We start from the raw sequence: 14,312 nt of genomic DNA, 5'->3' as shown, positions 1-14,312 counted from the left end.
GCAGCAGAATGTTTTCGGTAGAGGAGGCATACGCCATGCTTGCCTCCGATACCGAATCAGTCAGTTATGGGGAAGAGGAAGATCCCAGCTTCCTCCTTTTTTCCTCTTCCTCATCATCTACTGCTTAGGAGCCCCCTAGAAAGTGGCAGCGTGTCTGCCACAGGGCATAGTCAGTAGAGCCCCCCAAACTAGTAAGCCCTGTCCCCCAAACAATGTTCCCTGTCCCCTCTATAGGTGATCCATCTGGACCCCAGTTCCGGACAATTATGCGCCACTGATTCCTGGGTTTGCTGACCGACCAGGAATCCAAATCAACACCACAGGCCTCACTGAAATGAACTTTTTTACATTTTTTGTCAGTGAGGACTTTGTCAATTTGATGGTGGCTCAAAGAAACTTGTATGAACAGTTTATGGCCCAGCACCCCAAATCTTTTTCGGCTAGGCCCCATAGATGGACCCCCATCAATGCAGCCGAGATGAGGACATTTTGGGCCTAATCAAAAAGCCGACCATTAGGCAATACTGGAGTGGGAATGTTCTGTATAACACCCCAATCTACAGTATGGCCATGTCACGGGCACACTTTGAGGCTGTCCTCAAATGTTTGCATTATGTTGATAATGCAACGTGCCCATCCCAAAATGATCCCACATATGACCGCCTTTTCAAAATTAGGCCGGACTTACATAATTTCAGTAATAAATTTGCAGAGGCCTATGTCCCCCAAAAGCAGGTGGCCATTGACGAGTCCCTTACTAGTTTCAAAAGGTAGACTCCATTTTTGCCAGTACATTCCCAGTAAAAGGGCAAGGTATGGCTTGAAAGTATACAAGCTCTGTGAGAGCACCTCAGGGTATATTTACAGATTAAGAGTGTATGAAGGGAAGGATTCCCACATTGAAAATTGTTTGGGAACTGATGTACTTACTGCTGGATAAAGGTTACCACCCCTACGTGTATAACTTTTATACACGCATCCCTCTTTTCAAGACCCTTTCTGCCAGATCCACTGCCGCTTGTGGCACTGTGCAGAAAAATCAAAGAGGCCTCCCGACAAATCTCCCACCAATCCCTAGGGATGAGTAGGGCCGTTACTTGTGAAAATCTGCTGTTGGTCAGATGTCCTTATGCTGACCACCATTCACGGTAACAGCAGCTCACCTGTCACTGTGCGAGCTACCGCTATGACGGTCCTCAAACCTGATTGTATCCTGGACTACAATCCCCCTCGAACCAGACCTGCTCTCATATCCAGGGGATGCCGCCCAAACATGATCCAAACTGCAACAAGGGCGGTGCGCCTGCGGAGAAGCTAAAAGTTTTACCGGGACCCGGCCGCACGAGATGCAGGTGAGACGGGTCATTGAACAGAGTCTCAGCGATGTTTCTGCACAGTTGCTTGCTGCTATGACCGCCTGCCAGACCACCCTCACCGGCAAGATAGAGGAGGTAAAGGTGGATGTTGGGTTACTAAGGCAAGACATGAAGGCGCTGAGGGAGAGGGACACTCACACAAAGGAAAGGATCTCGGCCATTGAGGACACTATTGCTCTTGTCCCAGCCTCCATATCTGACCTCACCTCTCAGCTGGAGCTCAGTAGGCAAAAGGCTGATGACCTAGAAAATAGACTGAGAAGGAATAACATACGTATAAATCGGCATGCCTGAGAGATCGGAGGGGTTTGCTCCCGGGACCCTTTGTGGAACAGTGGCTTAAGGACTCCTTCTCTGATGCCCCATTTTCTATTGCCTTTACAGAGGAGCGGGCGCATCGCGTCCCTGCAAAACAGCCTCCTCCTGGGGCCCCTCCACGGCCCTTGCTGGCCCGCATCTTGAACTGCAATGATCGAGACCTCGTCCTTCGTTTGGCTCGGAGGGCCCCTGACCTCCTTTACGACAATGCCAAAGTCTACATATTCCCAGACTTCTCTGAAGATCTAAAACATCGTAGAGCTACTTTTGTGGAAGTTAAGAGAAATCTGCAAGACCTGGGAATTGCCTATTCCATGGTTTACCCAGCCAGACTTCGAGTGGTTGACGGAGAACACACCATTTTCTTCAGTGAACCCGGAGAAGCTGCTGATTGGGTGCAACATCATAGGATCCCCTCATCGCTGAACTCTCCTGCGGATGTTGCCTGTCCTGCCCTTCATGGCCGCATGACTCTGCTCCTGATGAGTATCCCCTTCCCTCCCTCCTTTCACATTCCCCCCCCCCCCTCCTTTACCCATTGCTCTTCCCTAGCCTACCCCCTGGGAAGCCAGTTATCCTGGGGCTGTGTGCCCCCGACCCTGGAAGTTTTGCTCCTGACAATTTTTTCAAATGGGCCCATAGTGGGGCATCTCCCCACTACCTTTGCACGGGCTCCCCATATGGCCTAGAGCTGCAATGGTCCTATCTCACCTCCTGGTTTTTGACTATGGACGTTTCTGTTTAGTTTTTAGTTTACCTGTTTTTTCACATTCCCCAGTGATTCCCGTTTCATGTGCCTTCCCCTTTGACCGGGACGCTTTGCTGATAAATGACCCAGTGACTGCTGCTTCCCTGGTATATGCTCAGACTCCTGAGACTTCTGCAACCCTTTTTTTCGATGGCTGATCTACGTTTTTTGTCGTGGAACATTAGGGGGATGGGCTCCTCTAAAAAGAGGGCGCTGTTTCTTTCTCATGTTCGTAGATATAATCCACACATTGAATGTTTCCAAGAGACCCACATGATGCCTGCTAATCTGGGGGTGTTTAGAAATCCGTGGGTTCAATGGGATAGTCATGCATGAAATTCCACCTACTCAAGGGGGGTTTCCTTGCTTGTTCACAGGTCATTGAGGTGGGAGGTGGATCAATTACGTGTGGACTCTCTGGGTCGCTATGTAATTTGTTCATACTTTTATTAACAACACTCCTTTTGTCTTACTAGGTATTAACAATCCCCATGCGGCCACACTGGAGGTGCTACATCTCAGTTACCTTTGCAGCGAAGTTCCCCCCCACGCTAGAGTGATCTATTTGGGGCCCTGGACCCTGACCTAGACCGTTTTCATGTGCCACCTCCACTGTCTCAGACGCCTCATCCTCTTTTCTGTCTGAAGTGGGTTGGCTAGATATTTTTAGATGTAAATTCCCCCGTCTAAGATTGTTCTTGTGTTATTCTATTGGGTGTAATGCTCTATCTCGCATTGATCTAATTTGTTGTTATCCCCTTTTTTTTCTCCCTGGTGTCTAACATCTTTTGGGGCCCGCACAATCTTTGATCACTCCCCTTTGTTGTTGGAGCTTTCGCTGTCTCAAGAGTCCTATGTTTGGAGATGGAAGGTGCACCCTTTCTGGCTGAAGCTGATTGGCCCTCATGATCGGATCCACAACCAAATCCAAACATTCCTTCAGGTCAACCGACCTTCTGGTGATGCTATTCTTGTATGGGACACCATATGGGCTTATCTGAGAGGTTGCTTGAAATCTACTATTTCTTACATCAAGAGGGAGTCGTTTATTAGGGAGACAGAGCTGGCCCGCACTTGCCTAGATCTGGAGGCTGCCTATGTTGCCGATCCGACTGAATCTAATAACCATGCCTGGCTTACCACTGGTAGACAGTACATGCTTCTCCTTAATGAAAAAATGAACTGTAAATAGTTATTTTCTAAGCAAATTTTGAGCATGGCAACCAGTCTAGTAAATTGTTAGCGCACTTGGTCAAACAAAACCAGGCCACACCTCCAATTCGTAGGAAAGCCTCGGAGACTGGTCAAATAGTGGTAGACAACGTGCTTATTGCTCAGCATTTTGCTCAATTTTATACTTCCCTTTATTCTTCCCAGACGTACTACTCTGATGGGGATCTATCCGCTTACCTGGATTCCATTCAGTTTCCTGTGCTTTCCCGAGACTGTCTCCCTGTTGGACTTACGGTGGAGGAGATCTCCGAGGCCCTTTCAGAAATGCAAGACATGCCAGGCGCCTGGCCCTGATGGCCTTCCTGTGGAAGTTTATGTACGGTATGCTGACCTCCTACGGGGTCCTTTGAAGTCTATGTATGATGCATCTTTTGTGGCCGGCTGCATCCTGCCTACCATGGATGACGCTAATATAGTCCTTCTCCTTAAAGGAGTACTCCGGCACGCACTTTTTTCCTTTTATCCCGTCCGGGCTGCAAAATAAAAGAAAACACACTTTCTCTTATCTGCCAACGAGCCCCCGGAGCTCCGGTACAGGTGTTCGGTCCCCGGGCTGTATTCTTCTTACTTCCTGTTAGCCCGGCACGTCACACGGAGCTTCAGCCCATCATCGGCCGAGGCGGGACATCGCTGCGGCCGGTAATAGGCTGAAGCTCCGTGTGACGTGCCGGGCTAACAGGAAGTAAGAAGAATACAGCCCGGGGACCGAACACCTGTACCGGAGCTCCGGGGGCTCGTTGGCAGGTAAGAGAAAGTGTGTTTTCTTTTATTTTGCAGCCCGGACGGGATAAAAGGAAAAAAGCGCGCGCCGGAGTACTCCTTTAAACCAGATAAGGACCCTCTGGAATGTAGCTCCTACAGACCCATATCCTTGGTTAATGTTGATCATAAAATACTTACGAAAGTGGTGCTAATCGTTTAAATAAGGCCATCCTCTCTATTATTCATGCAGACCAATCGGGCTTTATGCCCAGCAAGTCCACTTCCGACAATATCAGGAGGGTTCAGGTCGCAGTCCAAGTTGGGCCTTGGCCTCCCTTGACGCGGCCAAGGCTTTTGGTTCTGTAGAATGGGGCTCTTAGGGAGGTTTTTGCTCGCTCTGGCTTTGGTCCCAGTTTTATTAAATGGGTCTTTATTCTCTATTCTGTATTCTTCCCCCCCAGGCCCGAGTAGTTGTTAATGCTGTATTTACATTGGGCAGGGGAACGCACCAGGGATGCCCTCTGTCGCCGCTCCTTTTCGCGGTGGTGGTGGAGCCCCTGGCCCTTCTCCTTAGGCAGGACCCCATATACTCAGGTATTAATATTGGCGGGAGGGAAGACCGTCTCTGTCTATATATAGAGGACCTGATTCTATTTATGTCCCGACCCCTTGAGACACTCCCTCGTGCTATTTCCATCTTTGAAAGATTTGGGGAATTTTTAAGTCTACGAATTAATTGGGCAAAATCCGTCTATTTGCCTCTGCAGCTGCGACCTGGACCCTCTACTCTCTGTGGCTTTGCCGTTTCCCACTATAAATATGTGGGTATTGTCATTCATAGGGACTCCTCCCTAGATCTTCAATCTAACGTGCTACCTCTCCTACCCTATGTTAAGGCTAAATTTCGAGTGTGGGGGGCCCTTCCCTTGACAGTCCCTGGTAGGATTAATCTGGTTAAAATTATAGTTTTGCCCAAACTTCTTTATCTTCTGGAACATTCCTCTAATCCAGTCCCGATGTCTTTATTTAAATCCCTGGACTCCCTCCTCCCTACATTTATCTGGGGACCTAGAAGATCCAAACAAACTCTCCACCTTGCAACGCCCCAAAGACCTGGGGGGGGCGCACTCCCGGATTTTAAACTGTACTATCTGGCGGGTCAGCTCCGGTACCTTCGACATTGGGTCTCCTCAGATCCCCTGCCGAATGCTGAGAATCACTTAGCCTTTTTTCTGGATCTAACTTCTCTGCGTGTATTTCTTGAGTGGTCCCCCCCCCCTCGAGTCCATAACCTCCTCCACCTTCACAAACTGGTTCTACAGATATTGCGCCAGATATGGCGCCAATCGCAGTCGGTCACTTCCTGCACCTTACGGACGATTTAGATCCCCCTTTCTGGCTGGCTCATGGGGTTGCCCAATTGGGAGACATGTTTCAAGATGACGTATTGAAATCTTTCACACAAGTTCAGACTGACTTTGGGGTCTCCTGAATGGCATTTTCTAGATACCTTCAGCTCTGCCACGCTTTGACTGCTCAATTTCCCTCCCCAAGAACCCCTATTTCTGCTTACCCATTTATAGGGATCTTATGTTCCCAAGGACTGCGAGGCTTAATCTCTATTCAGTACACCCATCTTACTAGGTCGAAACTTGCTAACATGGACGACTCGGCAGAGGCTTATTGGATGGCACACGTCCCCTCTCTCAGTTCAGAAGATTGGTCGGAGATTCTGTCCTCCCTTTTAACGGTCTCTCCGGTGGCTAACAACAAATTAATTCAGCTATATATTATCCATCATTGCTATCTCACTCCGGTGAGGCTCTTTCGGATGGGGCGGGTGCCTTCCGATGCCTGCCACAGATATCATTCCCCTAGAGCCGATTTCTGGCATATGATATGGCAATGTCCATTCCTTCAGACTTACTGGCAAGCCATTACTGATTTCCTATCTTCACTAATTTCTATTCCTATCCCGCTAGACCCCCTGATATGCCTCTTTGCTTTATTACCCGAAGAGTCTTGGCAACATCAGGCTTATTCATGGCTAGGAAAGCTATTGCTCTGCGCTGGATACATCCCCGCCCGCCCTCTCTCACGCAATGGTAGAAATTAGTCAATGCCATTCTCCCATATGAACAATTGGTGTTTAAAAATAGGAAATGCCCGGACAAATTCCAAAAGGTGTGGGGTGTTTGGTGTGCGTCCCCGCTTACCAGGTATTCTCCCTCAGCATTCACCTCCCTGATGTCCTCTGGTGCCTTGGGGTCTCCCTTCTGATTCTACACCCTTGTCTTTTTTTTGTGGTATCTCTCTTCCCTTTTCCCCCTAACCTTCTCTTTCTGTATCTTTGTGGCTCTGTTGTCGGAAGGCAGCACTTTCCCTTTTTTTACTTGCTGGGGTGTCTCGGCAAGGTCGTTCTTCACCTAGTGGGAATGTGTTCTGTTCTGTTATTGTTTTAGGGTCAAGCATTCATTGACCTCAGTTGCTCTATAATGACTGATGTATCATCACTATTCTATTGTAATGACTAATTTTCAGCTACTGTTATCCTGTCATCTGATTATTTTGCATGGAGCTGCTTTGTATTTATTCCAACTTCAATAAAACGAGTTTAAAAAATGTTTTACGAAAAGTCGTCAAACATCTGTGGGGTGTAAAGGTGTCTGACAGATTTTTGGAACAGTGGGCCGTGAAAATGAAAAATGTAATTTTTAATTTGCTCAGCCCACTGTTCCAAAGATCTGTCAAACGCCAGTGGAGTGTAAATACTCACTGCACCCCTTATTAAATTATGTGAGGGGTATAGTTTCCAAAATGGGGTCACATGTGGGGTGGGGGGGGGGCCTTTGTAAACGCACGTGGCCCCTGACTTCCATTCGGTGCTCCTCCTCTTCTGAGCATTGTAGTGCGTCAGCAGAGTACTTGACATGCACACATGGGGTATTTCCATACTCAGGAGAAAATTGCCCCCAAAATTTGTAACCCCATTTCTTCTATTACCCCTTGTAAAAATTTTACATTTGTGGAATTTTTTTTTTTTCATTTACACATCCAAATTTAACAAAAAGTCGTAAAATACCTGTGAGGTGTTAAGGGTCACTGTACCCCTTGTTACGTTCCTTGAGGGGTGTAGTTTCCAAAATAGTATGCCATTTTTTTTTTTTTTTTGCTGTTCTGGCACCATAAGGGCTTCCTAAATGCGACATGCCCCCCAAAAACCATTTCAGCTAAATTTGCTTTCAAAAAGCCAAATGTGACTCCTCTTCTGAGCATTGTAGTTCGCCAGCAGAGCATTTAACGTCCCAACATGGGGTTACAAATTTTGGGGGGCAGTTTATCCCATTACCCTTTATAAAAATGGGAACTTTGGGGAAAATTTTTTCTTCATTTACACATCCGACTTTAACGATAAGTCGTCAAACAACTGTGGGGTGTTAAGGCTCAATGGACCCCTTGTTACGTGCCTTGGGGGGTGTAGTTTCCAAAATGGTATGCCATGTGGGGGTTTTTCTGCTGTTCTGGCACCATAGGGGCAGGGCCGGACTGGCTTACCGGGATAGCGGGAATATTCCCGGTAGGCCACAGCCCTGTGGGCCGGCAGTGGCTGGAGCGCAGGCTGCCTGAGTCCCGACAAGTCACTGTGTCAGTCTGTCAGCAGTGTCAGGACCTGTTTGCTCCGCAGCTGCAGCATCACACACAGGTCTGAGGCTCCTGACAGCTGACACAGTGAGCGGAGGTCCGGAGGTCTAAGGCTACAGAGTCTGTACTGGGAGCTGTACAGACTGTACACTCCCTTCTACTCTCTGCCTCCTCACTTCTCCTGGCCCCTCCTCCTGTCCCCACAGTGACTGCAGCTGCTCGGGGGAAGATCTACAATACTGGTGAGAGGAAAGGGAACCGAATGTTATTACTGTGTAAGGGAAAGGGTGGGAGCCCTGTTCTGTGGTGTGTGTGTGTGGGGGGGGGGGTTTGGTAAGAGGGGGACCTTTGATGTGTGTGTGGGGGGGCACTGCAGAAGGGGACCTGTGATGTGGGGGGCTGCAAATGGGGGTGGGGGACCTGTGATGATAGTGGCTGCAAAGGAGGACCTGTGATGTGAGGGGCTGCAAAAGGGGGCCCCGTGATGTGAGGGGCTGCAAAAGGGGGACCTGTGATGTGAAGGGTTGCAAAGGGGGGGGGACTGTGATGTTGGGGGTCTGCAAAGGGGGGACCTGTGATGTGGGGGCTGTAATGTTTGTGGGTGCTGGTGGAGAGGGGAGACCAGTTATGTGGGACCTGTGATATGGGGAGCTGGAAAGGGGATACCTGTGATGTTGGGGGCTAAAGAGGGGATGCCTTTGATGTTGGGGGCTGGAGACGGGGGGGGGGGGACCTGCAATGTTGGGGGCTGGAGACCTGGGGACCTGTGATGTTGGGGGCTGGAGACGGGGGGGACCTGTAATGTGGGGTAGGGGGCAGGTTATGGGAAGAGGAGACCTTACTACTTTGTAAGGGAGGGGCACTTTGGTTGGTTGTTTTTTTTTTTTTTTTGCAATTTAAGTTGTTTATTCATTATTTCTAAATAACTATATTTTTTATATTTAACTACAGTTAAGGGGAACCTGTTATCAGTTTTATGTTGCCCAAACAGCAGGCATCACGATCCCAGGTCACTGTGAATTACACTAAGACACTCGGTCGTTCAAAGTAATCTTAGTTTCTAACCTGCAAAGTCGGGAAAAGATGTAGTGTTGGACTTTGTAGTGCTGACCACTGTCTTCCAGGGTCTCCGTATACACTGCTAGAGACAAGTGAGACCTGTCAATCAAGCCGGCTGGGCAGGGAACAACCGCCAGGACCTGCCCCTGTGACTATTTACCTGTATTCTTGTAGCATTTTCAAACTATGTCTCTGTGTAATTTGTGTCCCGGAATCGCAATGCCTGCACCAGTGTTATGCTTCCCACGGTATTTTAACCCTATGTAATATCTACTACGGAAGGGGGAACAGTAAAAAAAACAAAAACCCTTTCTAAAATTCCTTGCTTTCACACTGCCACTGAAATGACGGAATTCTGTTTCTGGTATCTGCCACTTTCGGTTATGTGACATGACATGGCCAGCCATCCAATCAGCGCCTGAGGCTGGACATTGCTTCGGCCCGTAATTGAATGAGTAACTGTGTGAGATCACATAACCTGACCTAGTAGTGCTGGACACTGGGAACTGAGTTCCGTGATTCTGGCGGTAGCTCAAGTGCAAAAAAGAGAGGGTTGCTTTTATTTATTTATTTTTACTGTTTTTCCCAAGTGGATTTTACATAGAGTTAAAGGGGTACTCCGGCGCTTAGACATGCTTGATCACGGAGGTCCCGCCGCTGGGGACCCCTGTGATCTTGCACGCCGCACCCCATTAAAAATCAGTCCCCGGAGCGTGTTCGCTACGGGTCTGATTACTGTCGATCACGGGGCCAGAGTGTTGTGACATCAAGGCTCCGCCCCATGTGACATCACGCCCCGCCCCCTCAATGCAAGCCTATGGGAGGGGGCGTGATAGGCTTGCATTGATGGGCGGAGCGTGACATCACACAGGGGCGGAGGCGTGACGTCACACGCCGCCGGCCCCGTGGTCGCCGGTAATCAGACCCAGAGCGAACATGCTCCTGGGACGGATTATAACTGGGGTGCTGCGTGCAAGATCACAGGGGTCCCCAGCGGCGGGACCCCGGCGATCAGGCATCTTATCCCCTATCCTTTGTATGGGGGATAAGATGTCTAAGCGCCGGAGTACACCTTTAATACCACATTACTATCTTGTATGTTGAGGCTGCACCCCTTTGACTTCAGGGCGCACCCACAACATAGTTCTCTTATAGAGGCATGGCAAATCAAATGCCAGGCTTCCCTGTCCCTTCCCTGCAGCCAGTGACTGCTACAGTGACGCAATGCTGTGGGGCTGGTATGACAATTTTTCCAGGGCTGTTTTTTATCCCCAGTCCGGCCCTGCATAGGGGCTTCCTAAATGTGACATGCCCCCCAAAAACCATTTCAGAAAAATTCACTCTCCAAAATCCCATTGTCACTCCTTCCCTACTGAGCCCTTTACAGCGCTCGCCGAATACTTGACATACACATATGATGTATTTCCTTACTCGAGAGAAATTGGGTTACAAATTTTGAGAGGATTTGTCTCCTTTTACCTCTTGTAAAAATTCAAAAACTGGGTCTACAAGAATATGCGAGTGTAAAAAATGAAGATTTAGAATTTTCACCTTTATTTTGCTGTTATTCTTGGGAAACACCTAAAGGGTTAACACACTTACTGAATGTCATTTTGAATAATATGAGGGTGCAGTTTTTATAATGGGGGTAATTCATGGGTATTTCTAATAGGAAGGCCCTTCAAATCTACTTCTAACCTGAACTGGTCCATGAAAAATTCAGATTTAGAAAATTGTGAAAAATTGGAAAATTGCTGCTGAACTTTGAAGCCCTCTAATGTCTTCCAAAAGTAAAAACATGTCAACTTTATGATACAAACATAAAGTAGACATATTGTATATGTGAATAAGAATATAATTTATTTGGAATGTCTATGTTCCTTACAAGCAGAAAGCTTAAAAGTTAGAAAAAGCTAAATTTTCAATTTTTTCATCAAGTTTTGGAATGTTTAACCAAGAAATGATGCAAGTATCGACAACATTTTACCACTAACAAAGTAGAATATGTAACAAAAAATAATCTCAGAATCAGAATGAAAGGTAAAAGCATCCCAGAGTTATTAATGCTTAAAGAGAAAGTGGTCAGATGTGCAAAAAACGCTCTGGTCCTACAGTGAAAATTGGCCTTGTCCTTAAGGGGTTAAACAACACAATGTTACTCCAAATCAATCACACTTCTGTGAAATCACACTGTCCACTCAGGAAGCAACACTGATTGACAATCAATTTCACATGCTGTTGTGCAAACGGAACAGACAACAGGTGGAAATTATAGGCAAATAGCCGGACACCCCCAATAAAGGAGTGGTTCTTCAGGTGCTGACCACAGACCACTTCTCAATTCCTATGCTTCCTGACTGATGTTTTGGTCACTTTTGAATGCTGGCGGTGCTTTCACTGTAGTGGTAGACGGAGTCTACGATAGTGCAGCTCATCCAGGATGGCACATCAATGCAAGCTGTGGCAAGAAGGTTTGCTGTGTGTCAGCATAGTGTCCAGAGCATGGAGGCACTACCAGGAGACAGGCCAGTACACAAGTAGACATGGAGGCCTTAGGAGGGCAACAACCCAGCAGCAGGACCACTACCTTCACCTTTGTGCAAGGAGGAGCAGGACAGGCACTGCCAAAGCCCTGCAAAATGACCTCCAGAAGGCCACAAATGTGTCCACTCAAACGGTCAGAAACAGACTCCATGAGGGGCCAACTTCCACAAGGGGGGGTTGTGCTTACAGCCCAACACTGTGCAGGACGTTTGGCATTTGCCAGAGAACACCAAGATTGGCAAATTCGCCACTGGCTCCCTGTGCTCTTCACAGATGAAAGCAGGTTCACACTGAGCACATGTGACAGAGTCTGGAGACACCATGGAGAACGTTCTGCTGCCTGCAACATCCTTCAGCATGACCAGTTTGGCAGTGGGTCAGTAATTGTGTGGGGTGGCATTTCTTTGGGGGGCCGCAGAGCTCTCCATGTGCTTGCCAGAGGTAGCCTGACTGCCATTAGGTACCGAGACGAGATCCTCAGACCCCTTGTGAGACTATATGCTGGTGCGGTTGGCCCTGGGTTCCTCCTAATGCAAGACAATGCTAGACCTCATGTGGCTGGAGTGTGTCAGCAGTTCCTGCAAGAGAAAGGCATTGATGCTATGGACTGGCCCGCCTTTTTCCCAGGCCTGAATCCGATTGAGCACATCTGGGACATCATGTCTTGCTCCATCCACCAACGACACATTGCACCACAGACAGTCCAGGAGTTAGCGGATGCTTTAGACCAGGACTGTGAGGACATTTCTCAGGAGACCATCCGCCAACTCATTAGGAGAATGCTCAGGCGTTGTAGGGAGGTGATACGGGCAGGCGGAGGCCACACACACTACTGAGCCTCATTTTGACTTGTTTTAAGGACATTACATCAAAGGTGGATCAACCTGTAGTGTGGTTTTCCACTTTGATTTTGAGTTGATAAATTTGATTTCCATTGATAATTTTTGTGTGATTTTGTTATCAGCACATTCAACAAAAGTATTTAATAAAGTATTTAATAAAGACGAAAGTATTTAATTCATTCATTCAGATCTAGGATGTGTTATCTTAGTGTTCCCATTATTTTTTTTGAGCAGTGTATATGAATAGAGAAGTTTGTCACATTGATGAATCAATCTGCCAGCACCAGGTTTAGGAGCTGATTCAGTATAACTTGTCAGTGATATCCCTGCTAATTCTAGATGGAGAAGTCCAGTGACTGATCCCATTCTGTGATTGGCAGCAGTCTGTGCATGCACAGTAATACAGGTACTGTCAGTCATTGAGTCAGTCGCAGACTGGACGTTTACACTGTACACTTTAAAGTAAAACTTTATTCTATAGTACAATACAATCAAAACAATACCAATATCTGCATGCTTGTCTATTATGGTATTACAAAAAAATGTGAACAATATAAGTATTCCATTTTGACCCTTATAAAAAAAAAAAAATGTTTTCATATACAGTGTGATAGGAGCACTCCTGTTGCCCACCGGCAATCCGAGTACTGACAGTTCTGGATGGTCAAAAATTATAGTTCAAGACAGGGGTGGTTGCAAGCTGGTAGTATTAGGCTGGGGAGGGATAAAATAAACAGCACTTGCCACCTTGATGGTACCACACTGCTACTGCTTGAAAATAGGAGGTTCCTTGATCGTTTAAACAGACAAAAAAATAAAACAAACAGTGTGGTACCATCAGTGTGGGAAGCACCATTTATTTTGGCCCTCCCCAGTCTAATACTTCCAGCTTGCTACTGCCAGTCTCCAACCATCATTTTTGACAGACCAACAATACCCTGGTGCCGATGGTAACTGGGGTAATAAGGGGTTAGTGCCAGTTGATTTATGGGCAAATGCTAAGCCCTGGCTTAGTAACAAATGCAGTCTATCACATGGCTTTAAGCTAAAAATAATCATAATAATATTTATTTATTTCCCCCAGACCACTCAGTAACCATTTTATATTAGAAAGAAATCAAAAATGTTTTCTCCAATTCTCCAACATAATCTGTATCTTCAATTGTTTTATCTGTAACTTAAAAAGAAAATAGGAGTTCTCAAGCAGTTTCAAAACTACAACTCCCATCCTGCCCAGACAGTTAAAGGGGTACTCCGGTGGAAAACTTTTTTTTTTTTTTAATGAACAGGTGCCAGAAAGAAACAGATTTGTAAATGACTTCTATTTAAAAATCTCAATCCTTTCAGTACTTATTAGCAGCTGTATGCTACAGAGGAAATTATTTTATTTTTGAATTTCTTTTTTGTATTGTCCACAGTGCTCTCTGCTGACACCTCTGTCCGTGTCAGGAACTGTTCAGAGCAGCATAGGTTTGCAATGGGGATTTTCTCCTGCTCTGGATAGCTCCCGATACGGGCATCAGGTGTCAGCAGAGAGCACTGTGGATATGACAAAAAAAGAAATTCAAAAAGAAAAATAATTTCCTCTGTAGCATACAGGTGCTAATAAGTACTGTAAGGGTAAAGATTTTTTAATAGAAGTAATTTACAAATCTGTTTAACGTTATAGCACCAATTGATTTAAAAAAAATAAAATAAAAAGTTTTCCACTGGAACCCCTTAAGGACGACCACCGTAAATGTATGGCGCTGCGCAGTTTTCCTTGACCACCGCATCTCTGGAGGCGGTGATCGGAATGGGATGACTGCTGATATCTATCAGCAGCCATCCCAGCAAATCGCCCAGGGA

At 46.8% G+C, this 14,312-nt stretch overlaps 1 protein-coding gene across 5 annotated transcripts in view; it reads right to left on the bottom strand.

Annotated features, from left to right (window-relative positions):
* Positions 1-14,312, bottom strand: part of CNOT10 (CCR4-NOT transcription complex subunit 10) — a 129,463-nt gene that overhangs the window by 71,341 nt on the left and 43,810 nt on the right. The gene's annotated exons all lie outside the window — the stretch shown is intronic.

The sequence above is a fragment of the Hyla sarda genome, chromosome 5 (assembly GCF_029499605.1).
Source record: "Hyla sarda isolate aHylSar1 chromosome 5, aHylSar1.hap1, whole genome shotgun sequence".
Lineage (NCBI taxonomy): Eukaryota > Metazoa > Chordata > Amphibia > Anura > Hylidae > Hyla > Hyla sarda.
Note: the sequence above shows the minus strand (reverse complement) of the source record. Positions and strands in the feature narration are given on the sequence as shown.